General features: G+C 30.0%; 1 protein-coding gene across 2 annotated transcripts in view; it reads left to right on the forward strand.

Moving 5' to 3' along the window:
• The first annotated feature begins 1,567 nt into the window (after positions 1–1,567).
• Positions 1,568–12,867, forward strand: part of LOC123704246 — a 64,059-nt gene continuing 52,759 nt past the window's right edge. For both annotated transcript variants that reach the window (XM_045652548.1, XM_045652549.1), the window contains exon 1: positions 1,568–1,680. The gene's annotated coding sequence lies outside the window, so the exon portion shown is untranslated. The remainder of the gene's footprint in view (positions 1,681–12,867) is intronic.

Raw genomic sequence — 12,867 nt, forward strand, 5'->3', positions numbered from 1 at the left:
GTTAACGAACTGACTTTAATGTGTCGTAAGATGACAAATCAATGCCCATACATAACAGTTTTTTAATAGATAGAGTGATACAAGAGGAAGGTTTTAGTACATAATTTATTAGGTTTTAGACAAAGCGGGCGAAGTCACGGGCGGAAAGCTAGTAGTAAATAATTTCACACGAAATGATAAGAGTCAAGAGTATATAGGTAGTACATAAACATTGTACCATTGAGATATACATATGGAGACTACACCGTCTACATCACTTATGTTCTGCTCACCATAAGCTTATGGCTTAACTGCACGCTCATTTTATATTTGTTTTAAAGTGAAACGCATCAAATATGCCTTCGTGTGTGTTACGACATTGCACAAATAATACAAATAATACGGAAAAGTTCAAAGGAATAACTTTTAATCGGTAAGTACCTAACTAGATAATATAATTTTTAAAACTTAGTTAGAGCAAAAAAATGGCGCACAGATTTTGTTCATGGTGTCTCCTCCATACGTAGTAATATTATCTCAATGCATTGTACACTAATTATATCCATATGGATAGATACATATCTAGTACATATCTAGTACATATCATATCCAATAAATAATATAATACAATAATTTAAAAGAAAATAAAATGACTAATTTCGTGTTGTCCTTAGTCCCATACCCCATTGTGGGGTATGGCCGTTTGGGGTTTAAACACTTTAAGATATATTTTGTTTTTGACTTCACTGAGTATCAAATTTAAACTTGTTTGTATTATTGCACTTGTAAGGTTATTAACATTTGTCAAAAATTAAAATGGATTACACTTCATAACGAATTTATTTATTCTAAGCCAATATTAAATTATTTTTTAAGTCTTGTAAATATCTTTATACCTAGAATTATAAAACAGTGTATAATTTGTAATATAAAAACAGCATATACTGACTATGCTGCTAAAAACTGAGATGTCAACGCTGATATTCAGCATAACGACTAAATATAGGCTTAGAGGAAAAATAACATTAACTTTAAAGCCGGTCTATTATAAAAAAAACCTGTTTTTAATTATAAAAACGTAGGAATAGTAAAATAAAAATATCTGAATGTTTTGTTTTTTACAAACATTATTTGGTACAAATTTTCTATAAAATTCTCATCACAAAATATATATTTGTATTTTATTAAATTGACTTGAAAATTTGTCATTCATAACCTAGGTATAAGAGTAAGTCAATATTACTACACCATTTTTATAAAATACAAAGAATATACATATATAATATAATATAATCAAAATGCAGCACGACTCCCCAAGAATGCAATTCTCGTTTTAAATACATCTATATAGATAAAAGAACTCGGAAAATTCCTTTAAAATCGAATGCAAACATTCCTATATCATCTCCCTTACATACTCTGTACATTTTTCACCAAAACAAGCTTAAAAAGTTTTAATTTCAGCGCATACTTTTAACCGCGTATAAACGGCGTCGATTTTAAAGCGTCGACACCGCTGCAAAGGTCAAACGATGTTTCATAAACCATCGTATATATAAGAAAGGCGTAAGCTTACCTCAGGCTGTTATCTCGTTTGACTCAAAGGATTTCGTGTGACGTCACAAAAGTATTAAATACAGATTGTTCACGGTGGACGTTGTAGTGTGTTGTGTTGTGTGGTTGCGGAACGTGACGTCGCATATTGTGAGTTCCATTTTTGAATTTTTTTTTCTTTTTCTGTTACTTTTTTTTGCGGCCAGGTTTTGGATTGCGGCCTGTGTTTTTTAAATAGATGTGATAGATAAAATATAGTTTAAAAATGTAGTTAGTCTTTTTAAGTAAAATATTTAAGTTTAACGGAGTAAATATTTTTTTATGTTGTTAAAAAAAATATAATAAATGGTGAGATTGTCTATGGTGTTTTTTAAATACGTGACAGATAAAATATAGTTATAAAAATTGTTTTTTTTAAGTATAATGTTTAATGCTGTTTAAATTAAAAAAATAATAATAAGTAAGGATTGAGGTAGTCTATGTTTTTTTAATTACGCGATAGATAAATTAATATAGATAGTTTTTTTAAGTAAAATATTTTAGTACACATTTATTATTTTAATGATAAGTATAGAATTTTTTTTAATAATAATATGATAATATAAGGTTTTGAAATAAAAAGATTAAAGATATTATCACAGATTCGTTGCCGATGTTTATCGTAAGCTTATAACCTTATGACCTACGTTACCGTAACCTACTAATTAGGCAGAACTTTTGCAATCGGCTCAGCGGTTTTTGTTATTGTATTAATTTTATGACAGGTAGTTAATTAAACTTTTATTATACTCGTATGATTATTAGATTGTATAAATTTATAGCATACAATTCATTCTATGCATTTACTTTGAATTAAATGTATTTTTAAATTAAGAATGTTTATGTTTAAAAAAAAATATATTTTAAATTCAGAATTTTTATGTTGTAACTCAGAATATGTTTCTTTAAGTATAAATGGTGTTGTTCGTATAGTTGAAAATTTGTGAATAATAGAAAAATAGATATTTTTCATACTTTTTATCACATAAAAGTTGGAAATGAATACAAATGAAGATATTTTTAATAGAAAGGTAAAAAAGTTCTGTAATAATTTTTGTACCGTATTTTACAGTACACTGTACAGTATTTTACCAATAATGAGAAATCCATTTAGATGTTGACAAAATACTTAATAAGTAGTTTATTTTATATCACTACATAGCATAAATCAAAGCCGCTTTCTCTGTCCCTATGTATGCTTAAATTTGGATTTTGATGCGTATTTTTTAAATAGAGTTATTCAAGAGGAAGGTTTTAGTATATAATTTATTAGGTTTTAGACAAAGCGAGCGAAGCCGGCGGGAAGCTAGTTCATAATATTATTCATAGGAGCTAGTTCATAATAATATTATTAATTCATAGTATAATCAAGAAGTCCTATGTTTGTTTTCCGGTGTAGATAAACATAAGAAAAATTTTGGGTTGTCACAGAAGACTATGAACATAACGATTTTGTATGTAAAGAAAAGTGAACAAAAAATTGGTCACCTAAAGAGATGTATAATGCATCTGCCCCTACTCTACAAGAGGCACATACACAATTAATAGATCAACTAGCTTTCGCTTCGCGGCTTCGCTCGCTTTGTTTAAAACTTAAAAAATTATATACTAAAACCTTAATCGGGAACCAGTCTCAATTAAAAAAACCACATCAAAATCCGTTGCGTAGTTTTAAAGATTTAAGCATACATAGGGACGGACAGAAAGCTTCTTTGTTTTTTTTTTTTTTTTTTTTTATACATGATAGGCAGGCGTTTGTTTTGTACTATGTAGTGATAATAGATAGATATATTTTATTTATTTATGTTTTATTGCTCTGAATAAATTACAAATTGAGACTTACCTACATACATTGTAACAAACGGCGGCCTTATCGCTAAATAGCGATTTCTTCCAGACAACCGGTTGTACAGAGAGAAATTAAGATATAGTTTTCCTAATACAGTAAAATAGAAGACGATTTATTTACATTTTCCTTATAAGGAAATTTATTTGTTTATCGAAGTAATAATTTAGTTATTACCGAGTTACATAATAATTTAGTTATTAACTAGGTAGTTACCTTTTTACATTGTCAGAAATATTCATCCTCAACTTGCGTCATCTTATAGATTGCTATCATTATGCAAAAATTATGCATTTAGGCTTAGCAGTTTCAGCTATGACACATAGCATTCAGTTATATTTCCTATTCTACAAATTTTCTTATATCTACCCTTATAATTAAAATGGATCACTATTTTAGTATTTAACAACTTAACGTATACAAACATACATATTTTAATTAATAATATTACGTATGGATGTTTAATAAAACTGCGAAAAATAGCCTTCCTTTTGTGATAGAAAAATATATACTGACTGGCCTGGCTTGGTTGGTAGTGACCCTGCCTTCCAAGTCACTGGTCGTGGGTTCGATTCCCACCCGGGGAAAATATTTGTGTGATGAACATAGATGTTTGTTCTGTGTCTGGGTGTTAATTATCTATATAAGTATTTATTTAAAATTATCTATGCATCAGCCATCTGGTTTCCATAACACAAGCGAAAGCTGGGATCAGATCGTGCCGTGTGTGAAAATTGTCCTGAAATATTTATTTATTCATATTTATATATTCATGATTAGCCTTTATAAGTCGAATTGAGGTACTTTAGGTTATATGCTCGAGTGCTTAACATTATACTATAGAGTACATAATATAATTTTATAAATATTTTATATCATTGACAAAATAATTATTTATGAAAACCGCAATACAAACCGCTTCATAAAAATATATTCGAATCCTTTGTGGTTAGTTTGAGTTACAAATCAAGGTTAGGATATAGGTTATTTTTAAACTAAAATGTATATGATTTAACCTTCTTATTATATATTAGCTGTGCCCCGCGGTTTCACCCGCGTGGCTCCGCTCCTGTTGGTCTTAGCGTGATGATATAATATAGCCTAAAGCCTTCCTCGATAAATGGGCTATCTAACACTGAAATATTTTTTTTAAATCGGACTAGTTCTTGCGATAAGCGCGTTCAAACAAACAAACCCTTCAGCTTTATAATATTACATAGTGAAATGAAATGAAATGAAATGAAATGAAATGAAATGAAATGAAATGAAATGAAATGAAATGAAATGAAATGAAATGAAATAATTTATTTGCAGGAATTGTGGTCTACAAGGTTTTACAATAGGTATATTACATTAAAGTCCGCACAATTCGCCAGCAGACTGGCATACAAATATTTATGTGTATTTAACTAAATTACAATATATATTTAGATTAATTTTAACATTTTACATTACAGTTATTATTATTATCTACCTTTTCTATCTTTAGTGTTTACAAGCAAAGAACTCATTTATATTATAAAAGCAATGAGATTGCAGCCACTTTTTTAATTTAAGTTTAAACAATTGCATGGGCAATTCCTTAAATGCCATTGGGATTTTATTATATATCTTCGCACTCATAACATGACTGTTTTTGCTACATAAAGCAGTGCGACAAATTGGAAGTTGCAATCTGTGAGGATCCCTGGTTGGGTACTGACTATTTTGACAACTTTTAATGTACATATAGGGATGCTGTTTCACAAATATTCCAACCTCCAAGATGTATAAGGAAGTAAGTGTTAAAAGTCCGAGTCGCTTAAATAAGTCTCGACAACTTTCTAAGGGCCCTACTCCACATATTGCTCTGACACACCTTTTCTGAGCTATAAAAACTTTTTTTACGTTAGTAGAGTTGCCCCATAAAATAAGACCATACCGAAGCAACGATGAAACATAACCATGATATGCAATGATTGCCGCTCTCTCATCAATAATCTGTTTAATTCTTCTGAGGGCAAATACAAACTTATTTACACGGGTACAAACAGAATCCGTGTGAGCTTTCCAATTTAAGTGGTTGTCTAATGTGATACCTAAAAATACCGTTTCAGTAACTTCGTCAATACGTTGTCCATTATAAATTATATCAAGGTTATGTCTAATGTTATGATAATTACAGAATTGCATTAGTTTTGTCTTTGTAATGTTAGGAGTTAAATTATTATATTTTAGCCATTCTGTTACATTTTTAATAGTCAAATAAATGTCTTCTTTGTAGGTGGTCAATTTGTTACGAGGTATGGTGATGGATACATCATCCGCGAAAAGAGTACATTTATGTTCTGTAACGTTAGGAAGATCATTTATGTACAATAAGAACAGGAGAGGCCCGAGGATACTGCCTTGTGGCACTCCGTATTTATTATGTACGTATTGTGATCTTACCGACTTTTTTAACGAATTGTTGTCTATATACGATATCTCTACACATTGCATACGGTTAGTCAAGTATGAGGTCAGCCACTTGTGCGCTGGACCTCTTATTCCGTACAGAAAACATTTGCTGAGTAGAAATTCATGGTCAACACAGTCAAATGCACAGCTCATATCAAAGAAGACTACAGATACCTCATTACGCCTATCAATGTTGTCAATAATATTTTTTGTCAATGTGTGAGTTGCGAGTGTGGTCGATTTACCTTGTTGAAATCCATTCTGTTCTTGTTTAATGATATTAAATTTACTTATAAATCGATTTAACCTGCTATACATAATTTTTTCATAAATCTTTGCTATTATTGGTATAAGGGTAATTGGTCTATAATTGACTAATTCCTGACGTTTGCCTTTTTTATGTATAGGTCTAATGACTGAATATTTGAGTCTATCAGGGAATATACCTTGTGTAAGAGATAAATTAAGCAGATGGACTAATACAGGACATATTACTTTAATACACATTTTAATAGTACATGTTGGTATATTGTCATATCCTACTGCTGCAGTATTATTCAAGGATTGTACAGCTTTATAAACATCGGATTCTATGCACGGAGATAAGAAAATAGAGGATTCTTTAGACACAATACTATACTTAGCAGAACCAGAACCATTAGCGGAGTTATGTCTATTGAAAAACGTATTGAAAGCTTCTGCAATTTTAGCTGGTTCATCTATTACAATATCGTTTTGTGATATATATTCGATATTTTCAGACATGTTACTATTATTAATTTTATTTGATATTATATTCCATGTCGCTTTTGATTTATTTTTTGATTTATTTATATAATTACGGTTAATACATTTTTGAGAAGATACAATACACTTTCTTAAAACTCTTTCGTATTTTTTATAATTATTTCTGTTATTTTCAGATTTATTTTTGTAGTATATATGACGAAGCTTACGTTTATTTCGACTTGAGATTCTTATACCTTTTGAAATCCATTTGGGTGATGCTACACTGTTCTTTAATTTGATTTTGTTTATGGGAAAGCATAGATCAAAAAATAATTGAATGATGTCATGAAATTCATTGAAAGCTTCATTACTTGAGGTTTGTTGTAGAACCTCGGTCCAGGATAAGCTGTTTAGAGCATTAACAAATTTCTTCGTATTTTCTTTACTGTAACAACGTTTTTTTTATAAAGATGTGATTTTTTTTCTTCACTGTGGCAATGGGAAATTGTAACGTTTTGCCAGTTTCATGGTCTGACAGATCAAGAAAATGAACTTTGCCAATTGACTCTCTAATGTTACTTATGATAACATCCAAGCAGGAGTTTCGCCGCGTGGGTTGGTTAATGTGCAAATAAAGGTTGTAGGCCATTAAGATTTCTTTAAAACTATTGGAAATGGGTGTATTTTTTAAAATATCAATGTTCATGTCGCCAGCAATTATGATTTTTTTATTTGATTTAAAAGTCATTTTATGCAAAAGAATTTCAAAAATGTTTAGAAAGTTGGTACTATTAGAATCTGGTGTCCTATAGATACAAATAATAATCATTTTCATATTTGGTATTTCGACTCCGCAACATTCAAATACTTTTTCCACTGAAATTTCATTAGTGTAGACATAGATTTAGTCTTAAAGATTTTCAATCGATATTGTAACCGTTTTTGAACTTCTTTAGGCGCGTTGAGAGTAAAATTTCAAGGTCGCGTCATGGTGTAAGGCGACGATTATATGGTATCTTTGAATCTTGCCAAAGAAGTATTTTTTCTAGAAAAGTACTTAGGTTAGCAATTTTATTATAATATCAGTACATAAGCATTTTTTTATTAAGCTTTAAAGGAAAATCAAACAGACGAATATTTTTATATAGTTTTTATGACTTATTATAATTATAATAATAAAAAAAATAAAAAAAATAATATTAAAAATAAAAATAAAAAATAAAAAATATTTATACTGGTATGGTAATGTTTACTAGTCTTTACGGTTGCAAATTACTACTACTATTGTTTTTCTACCGTGAAACTGTTAACTAAATCATTGTAATACTATTTCCTACAAATAATAACATAAAAAAAATTACAATACCAATACAATTTTTTTGGGAATCGTACTCCAAGCGCGTTTATGTCTTATTCACATAATATTTGATATGATGTCATACCTTCATTGTTTGAACGTTTTTCGATGGTCACTATACAAATATGTGATTAATTAAACATATATATACAAAAAATATTGTATAGAACGATTAATTTATTTACAATTTTGAACTATGGAGTTTCTTGCCGGTTCTTCTCCATAGATACTGCTTTCCGAATCGGTGGTAAATGTTAAAATATGCAATGACGATTCAAAAGTGCTAGTAGAAATCTAATTGAATAAATTAATGTTTGAGTATGAAAAAAAAAATCACAAAAAATGTCAAAAACCCCATCAATAAATAACATCTTGTGAATTTATAAAAAAACTAGCTGCGCTCTGCGGTTTCACCTGCGTGGCTGCGCTTATGTTGGTCTTAGCATAGCGTGAAGATAAAGCCTTCATCACTACATAGTATAAAACAAAGTCACTTTCTCTGTCCCTATGTACCTTTGTATGTTTAAATCTTTAAAACTTCGCAACGGATTTTGATGCGGATTTTTTTAATAGATAGAGTGATTCAAGAGGAAGGTTTTAGTATATAATTTATTATGTTTTAGACAAAGCGGGAGAAGCCGCGGGCGGTAAGCTAGTCCTCGATAAATGGGCTATCAAACACCGAAAGAAATAATCAAATCGGACCAGTAGTTCCTGAGATTAGTGCGTTCAAACAAACAAACAAACAAACAAACAAACAAACTCTTCAGCTTTATAATATTAGTATAGATTATATATTATATTATATTATTATAAAAAAATAAGATTACAAAATTATGATTTATACAATATTCGCAGGACAACGTTTTGCATAATCCAAGTTGAAGCCAAATACAAGCTACCAAAGAGGTTTTTCCAATGAATTCTCAACTTAATTTGCATACTGTACATCCGGCTGGTCGTGACGTCACAGTTTCGTAACCGAATTATTCAATACAGCCTTAAATTGTTTAAAGAATGTGTATTTATCTTCTTTATCATTTTTACAAAAAATGCGTCAAGCATAGGCGCTAAGTTTACTTAATTCATTTTTGGCTCAAATTTCTTTCATAAGATCCGTCTTCTGATAATAAAGAACACAATATAATAAGATTTAAGAATTATCAAAATCAGTCCAGCTGTTTGCACGTGATGCCGTGACCAAGGGAAATAGGGATTCGTTTTTATTTATATGTTATTTCATTTTTATCACCTAATTATCAATATTAATACTAAGTGTTTTTAATGAGTGAGTGTATTTTTTATTTCCCTTGACAATTGATGACCATCATCACTAGGTACATAGTATAAAACCAAGTCGCTTCCAGTTGTCTGTATGTATGTTTAAAACTACGCAACGGAATTTTTAATAGATAGAATATAGTTCCTTATGAAGGTTGAGGAAGGTACATAATTTGTTTGTAGGTGTATAGTTTAAAACAAGTGGGCATAGCCGCGGGTGAAAACTAGTTTACAATAAACATAATTAAAATAATATGCAAGAAAATCTAATTTCCTTAATAGTATCGGTTCTAGAAATTTAACGACACATAAAACATTGTTTACAAAACATATTTGTTTAGAAATAGATATAAATTAATGTATCAATTAAATTTGTTATTCTTATATATAAAATTCTCGTGTCGCACTATTTGTACTTAGTTATTTTTTTAAGCTATTGCATGTCGCAGGCCTTGAGTGTGCAGACCGAATCCAGAAATTCTGTGACGAAAATAACAGCTACATACACATACATCCATCCTCACAAACTTTCGCATTTATAATATTAATTTAATAATTTTACAAAGAAAAAGTTTATTACCCATAAATCAATAAACCGATTTAATTGAAATTTGCAAAATTTGCTATCAACGAATATAGTATATACATTAGCATAATTTTTCATTGGAAACATACTTAAAAAAGTAACATCGTCATATATTAAGGTTTTTTTTCTATATATCTTTTATTACTAACATGTTTATAAAATAATATGGCTATGAGCAAAACAGGATTTTTCAAAAGTCTAGGTGTGTCACTAGTTTTAATAATGTTTATCTCCTTTATAAGATAGTCAAGAAAATTTATGACTAATCTTTGACACTGTATTGATAATAATATATGCAAATAATTACATCTTTATTATGTTATGTCGGACTCAGGCTTTGTCCAAATCTTTTGCGGATAAAAATACTAGGTATCGGCTCTTTTCACTATGTTATGTATAGCTAACCAGGGGCCGCATTATGACCTCTTATTTCCAGACAGATTACGCCGTGAACTGAACTAACTGGCAAATTCATATAACGCAATAACTAGCCTAGCCATGGTTAATTATAGTATAATATGTATTTGCCAGTCAGTTCAATTCACGGCGTAAACTGACTGGGAATGGTCATAATACGGCCCCTGCCAGTTAAAATCTATGGGTTAAGTTAAAATCTATCAAATCAGGGACATACCTAATTCGAAAAACTTTTTAATGTATGGTAATTCGTATGAAAAATTCAGCTGGATCTCTTGGCAAGTTTTCTGGGAAATAAATATGAAAGAGAAACGTCTAATTTGTAGGAAATGTTGATTAATAAAGAATTTAAACATAATTGTAAACGCGCAGCTGTATTTATTATGTTTTTTTTTTACTTTCTCTGTTTTTTTTTAATGTAATCTTTGTTTTGTACTGAACATGTTCTCTGGGAATGTTCCTTAACACAGGATTTTCCTAGCTAGGAAGACAGAGCCACACTGTAACTGTACTGTATTAATTTTTGTACTCAATAAAGATATTTTTATTTTTTTTTAAACAAATGAGACTAACGATAGGTACATCATTTATAGTTTGGAGAAATTCTGAAGCAAGAGAGATAGACTATCTCTCTTTATTTTAATTAAAGTATTAATCGATTATTTTAAGCGATTGCATAGCTTCTATCGCGGGCCTTGAGCGCGGGGACCGAATCGAGAAATTCCGTAACGAAAAAACCTCACGCTGCCCACTCCGACGGGCTCGGAGGTGTGGCTTGAAGGCATAGCATGCAATAGCTTTACCGCGGCAGTTCCCGAGTGCCACACGTCATTTTATTATGTTATAATATCGCTCAAATTTTTACTAATAGGTACTGATTATGTTTTGATTGATGTATCAAATGTATTCTTAATTAATATTTATGGCAACGCTTTTTAACATAGAACCTTGGATATAACGAAATACTATATTTTGAAATAATTACGGATTAAAAAATACTTAACGATGGATCAATGTTTTCATAATGAAATTAATAAATAATTTGATATTTGAAACTAAATATCTATTTCATTACATTTAAGCTGCTATAAAAGTATCATAACTCACATTCAAAATAGTTTTGATGTTGGTTTGTTTCTTATTTGATGTTGGTTCGTTCCTAATTCCTATTCAGTGTTATGTAAAATCAAACTATACTTATCTATACTACTACTATAAAGAGGAAAGGTTTGTATTTATGTATGTATGTAATATGTATGGTTTTCATGCATAAACTACTGAACCGATTATATAATGAAATTTAGCACACATATATACGTAGGTAACACATTTTATCGAGGTAGTATCATCACGCTAAGACCAACAGGAGCGGAGCCACGCGGGTGAAAACGCGGGGCGCAGCATAATTTGAGATATTAGTTAACAGACAAACATTCTAATCATGTTTTATATACAGTATAATATTACGCAATAACACATGCATTAAGCTGTTATCAACCTTCAATTAATATTGCAAGTACAACTAATGTCTAAATCCAATCAAAACGTGTTCTTCATTTTAATATATTTATGGCCAATTAAAAAATAATAATAGGAGAGTGTATTGCATATTATAAATATTATTAAAGATTACATCTTGCTCACCTTGATACACATTTCAAATAAAATGTTAATATGTATATCGATAAATGAATTCATTTTACGCAATTCGATTATTCATTTTGATGTTTAAATCGATTAGTAATCGTTTAAGTTAATGTCAGGATGTGTAACAAAGAAGATGAGTTTATAAATATTTTGCGTATAAATAACATGTTGATTTGTGGGTTTTAAAGGCATATATTGACTGACCGGTTGGCTTGGTTGGTAGTGACCCTGCCTTCCAAGCCAGAGGTCGTGGGTTCGATTCCCACCCGGTGCAAATGTTTGTGTGATGAACATAGATGTTTGCTCTGTGTCTGGGTGTAGATTATCTATATAAGTATTTATTTAAAATTATATAATATGTATGTGTATCAGCCATCTGGTTACCATAACACAAGCGAAAGCTTAGTATAGGATCAGATTGTCCCGTGTGTGAAAATTGTCCTGAAATATTTATATTTTATTTCTACTCACGTAACTACCACAGAGGCAATATTGGAACAATCTCGGTTGCACGGCGTTCGGAGCAATTTCATTTGTTCTCTAAACTGCCCCTGCTTGCCTATACACCAATTATTAAAGGTGCAATTCCAATTTTGCCCCTGCTACAGGTAGGTGAGTAGCCGGTTTTACACAATTTTTTGAAGTGGCGGATGTTTTTAGTATGTATGTATGTATGTATGTTTAGAGTATAATACAAAAATATGAATTCAAATGGAAAAATGAATGACAGTTCTGTAGTTATACTTAAACTTACAGACAGGTATTTTTTTTAGTATTTAATAAAGAAAATACATCATTTACTAGTTTATAATTTAACACAATACCCTACCTTTAACAAACACTATAATAAAAATACTGACACTTAAAAATAGGCTCTCTTTACAAAATTATTATCATGTAACAACTGTACATCTTTACAAGTATTATTGAACAATATATTTACATATGTTTTATAAAGAAACCGGAATATATCCGGCTGTAAGTGAAACAACA

The sequence above is a fragment of the Colias croceus genome, chromosome 29, assembly GCF_905220415.1.
Source record: "Colias croceus chromosome 29, ilColCroc2.1".
NCBI lineage: Eukaryota > Metazoa > Arthropoda > Insecta > Lepidoptera > Pieridae > Colias > Colias croceus.